The sequence below is a fragment of the Tachypleus tridentatus genome, chromosome 1, assembly GCF_004210375.1.
Source record: "Tachypleus tridentatus isolate NWPU-2018 chromosome 1, ASM421037v1, whole genome shotgun sequence".
Lineage (NCBI taxonomy): Eukaryota > Metazoa > Arthropoda > Merostomata > Xiphosura > Limulidae > Tachypleus > Tachypleus tridentatus.
This window is the reverse complement of record NC_134825.1, coordinates 41,023,653-41,028,107: the sequence shown is the minus strand read 5'-3', so window position 1 is coordinate 41,028,107 and position 4,455 is coordinate 41,023,653. Positions and strand designations below refer to the sequence as shown.

The 4,455-nt window shown below is 30.7% G+C and overlaps 1 non-coding gene across 1 annotated transcript; it reads right to left on the bottom strand.

Moving 5' to 3' along the window:
* Positions 1 to 2,336: 2,336 nt before the first annotated feature.
* Positions 2,337 to 2,408, bottom strand: TRNAM-CAU (transfer RNA methionine (anticodon CAU)). The gene has a single exon. It is a non-coding gene; the product is annotated as a tRNA-Met (tRNA).
* Positions 2,409 to 4,455: the final 2,047 nt, after the last annotated feature.

The following is a 4,455-nucleotide window of genomic DNA, read 5'->3' as shown; positions in this document are numbered from 1 at the left end:
TGATTCACCCTTCAACTGCATCACTCTGCTAAACATATTACATTGTTTATACCAGAGTGTTTTAGATCATAAAATATTGGAATATTCGACACACATTTCCATACATCTACAGTCCATACAATAAGTGTGGGTAAAACAGTAAAATATATTAGATATCTGATTACTAAAAAAAAATAAAATGGTGTAATACAATACTATTGTTTCAAAGATATTTTTTGTAAAACTTCATAATAACAGGTGACATCGTTTTTAACACATATCACTATGTTAAATTCCTTTAACATTTTTTCGTCATAAACAGTAGCTATGAACTTCTATTCACTAAATCAACAGATTAAAATTAAAATTCTTTCTTTTTTAATATTGTACCGTAACATACTGTGGACTATTTCACATTTTTATTCTTACAAATGCCCTATAAGTCCTCTGGGCGTTAACTACAACTGCGGTTAATACGTGAGTAGTTATTTATTAAATTACTTTTAAATAGCGCTTTATTTTTGTTTATTTAGTCGCTTTAGCGACTGTGCTCAGTAAGTGTCATCGACGTTTATATAAATTTTGTTTCTCAAATACACTGAAATCCTTCCATATAATTTTCGTAACATGAGTATTTCCCCCGAAACTTTATCTATGGAATGAAAACAAATCTAAGGCTTAAAGAGTAGGTTTACAAATACATAACTCATCTAGATGTAAATAATTAAGTTATTGTATTTTTCGTAAGTACTTTAATAGGAATGTAAAATTTACTTCTCACAAAATCACAGAAGTGTATGCAATATATTAAAAAGTTCCTTAAGAAATGCTTTTACCCTTGAGTAGCTGGCCCCCCCCAGAAACTGAGCGGTATGTCTGCGGACTCACAACGCTAAAAACTGGGTTTCGATACCGGTGGTGGGCAAAGCACAGATAGCCCATTCTGTAGCTTTGTGCTTAATTTAAAACAACAACAACAACTTTATTAACTTAAAGAGTCTGGAAAATGTACATAGAACCTAATAACGTTAAACGAAAACATCTTTTGACAAAGTAGCTTAATGATTAGGGTCTCTAACAGAGAGAAAACATAAGAGGTTAAAGCTACTTAAATGAAATTTTCTCATGTTTAACTGCGTTAAAGTAGTGAACACCATAAGCGGTCATATTCACGAGAGTAATTTCTAAAAAAAGCATATTTCTACGGATAGGTGACATACTGAACAAAAAGCATTATCATATCATTTCTAATTCCTTCCAAAAATTATAGGTAGCGTTGCACAGACTTGTTATGACGTTGAGAGAAAAGAGAATCTTAAATGAAAATCAATGCTGGAAAGATCCAAGAACTTTAAATAAACATTCATAACTTACATTCTATTATCTCTATAGTCAGCACCGTAAGAGAGAACGTTTCATAGAGTTGTGGAATTGTACCACGAGCCCTAGACAAGTTCTTAATATCTTGTTACGTTGAAACACTGTAGAAATAGGTATATTTTAGTCACAAACGATATTTGCTTCTTAAAACTCACTGAACTTCTTGTTTAAAAAACATTCTACAAACTCTTATTTGACATTTCGCTTGGCATTCTTAGACCTTGCAAGTATAAAAGTAATTCAGAAGCGGTCCCTTTAGATGTGAGCTTATATAATGATCTGAAATGTTTCTATTGAGATTCTGCCAGAAAAAGAAATTTTTTACTGTTGCTTTATGATTCAAAATGGCTTACACTATTGACGAATCTACAGAAACGATGCTAGGTTATTGTGTACGTGTGAGACAAGACTTACAAGACAAGTATACTTGGTTGTAAAGTGAGGCGTTATAATGTGACGATCAATCCCGCTATTCGTTTATAAAAGAGTAGCCGAAGACTTGGCGGTGGGTGGTGATGACTAACTGCATTCCTTCTGGAGGAAGAAAGTTATCTATTCTATTTGATGATAGGAAAATGGGAGCAAACTTATTTTGTGAAACTGGCGAATGGATGTTAAGACTGATTGACGATGTATCCCCAGCACAACGTAGGTCCTACTTTCGCTAACATCTCCAAAACCCTCCATATAACCTGGGATCATTTCAACTGGTGCAATGTATTTTCATTTTTTTATGTTCCAATATGTTTTTCGTTATAACAAACTATATACACATGAAATGAAGGAAGGCATGTGAAAAGAAAAGACTAAAACACGCAACAAACTAACGATGGAATACAAAAAACCTAATTAGTGTAAGTACATCAAAAATAATTAATATATAATAGATAACAAAGAAAATCCTAGCAGTACTTATTAGTTTGAAATAAATTAAATGACATTGATCACCGAGAAATGAAGTTATGAAAACGTAATGTTAGCAGAGCGTGGTTTCGATCCACGGACCTCTGGGTTATGGGCCCAGCACGCTTCCACTGCGCCACTCTGCTATGAAATTAACATCTCACAGTAATATTTATATGACATTTAGGTGCTACTATTCCTCATTGTTATCAAATTTACATATTCAAACTTTACTTCGTCAACCCCATCTTTGTATGTAAACACGTATTTTGAAAAGCTGTTTAAACAATGAAAAATGATATAATACTTTCGCATCGAACGTATTTCTATGAATTGAATAATATATATATATTCCCTTTGCTCTGACATATATCTCTTTCCTTTGTGTTTTTTCTTTAAGTATACTGTTTTTATTTTGTAATCGTATTATACACTGTTTGAACAAAATGTGTTAGTAGTGGAACATTTAAAGTAACCTTTAATTTTAAAATTTACGTTCAAACATTTTGTTTATTCACAGAAAACGTGTGGTGAAATCCATTTAACTTCCGTTAGTAAATAGCGTAACAAGTTGAACATATAAAACACGTTTTACGAGAAGATTTGCTCAACACTATAGGAAAAAAATAACCTTTTCCCTTCCGGCGCTGTTCTACCTGCTATACCATCAGTATATTGTGATCGTATATAGTACATTGTAATTGTTAAATCTGTTTATTTTTAAATAACCACAAGTAGACTTATACACCTTAGCTACCGCGTTTCGTTACCATTGTGGGTAGACGACAGATATTCTTCAGTAAAAACAACAATACTTTTGCTTCATAAGCATCAAATATTAATAATTATCCAAAGTCTTTCAAGTCTTTTGTTTAAACCCTGAGGAATTCGTAAAAGAAAATAATGTATTAATGATTTGTTAGGGTCAACGATAGTTTTGCGTATTGAATACATACATAAATATATTTTTATATACTATTAGCTATTTCGAATATATGTTTCATTTCGTACCTTTCTACAGTGTTTCTGTCAGTTGGAGTGTAATACAGCATTACAAATTTAAGTTCAAAACTCAAGTTGCTTGATTATTATCAACAAAAGTAACTTTTGCAGATTTTTTTCTGATAAAAAAGTTACTGTTTCTTTAGCTCTACATATTAAATATCAGTAAAATATGTGATTTTTAATATAATAAAGACATGGTTAGTCGTCATTAACCTCTGCACCTCTGATACAACACTCTGGACAAAAACTGATAAAATCGCTACTTTTTTCATATATCGAAAATTATGAACACATTATTATAAAATTATTCAATTCTTAAAGGTATATTTCTAAATTTTATTAAAAAAACGTTCTGCCGCATATGCATGAATATCCATTTTGTAAAGCAATACCTGGATGTTTTTAATATTTACAATTAATAATAACCTCACTTTTTTAATCAGTGCTCTTCAAGAAAAATTATTCTGTAAACGGTTCAGTAAAACCAAAATGATTCGTATTCCATAATAAATCAGTTAGGTGTTTGGTGGAACTTTCTTAAAAACACTTTGTCATGAGGGAAATGTCACATTGTAATCTAAATATTCGTATAATAACATAATATTAAATGATAAAGAACACACATAAACGTCATTTTTCCTCTTTACTTAATTAGATAAAATCATACTTTGTATTAAGATTAATGACTTTTTTATTGACGCGTTTTGTAATTGTTGAAAATATAATTACAGATTTTTTATTAGTATGTTTAAAATAAAGCTTAGGTGATCTCTGATATTTAAGTCATGGATTTAAAATTCACTACTTAGTTTACAAGAAGTAGGATGTTTTGACATATTCTGCATAAAATTAAGTCACTGATTGAACTTTAGGTCTCTGTCATTACTATTTTAATTAGATTATCTGATATAATTCATTAATACGTGAATATAGAAAAAATAAAGTTAATTCACACGTTTCCTTCTGAAAGTAGATAGCGTGAGGTATTTATTGTTTTTCTCCAAATATGTGAACTACAGCCACAGTTCGTTAGAGTATTTGAACCGTTAATCATTATTATAAAAATCAAGTGTTTGTCGGTCATTCACCTTCGATTTCTTCGAATTTCGTGAGTTACACGTGTTCAGTTCCACTCTTTTTCCCCAATTATACTTTCTCTTTTAATTGCATGTTCCCATTTTAGTTGAA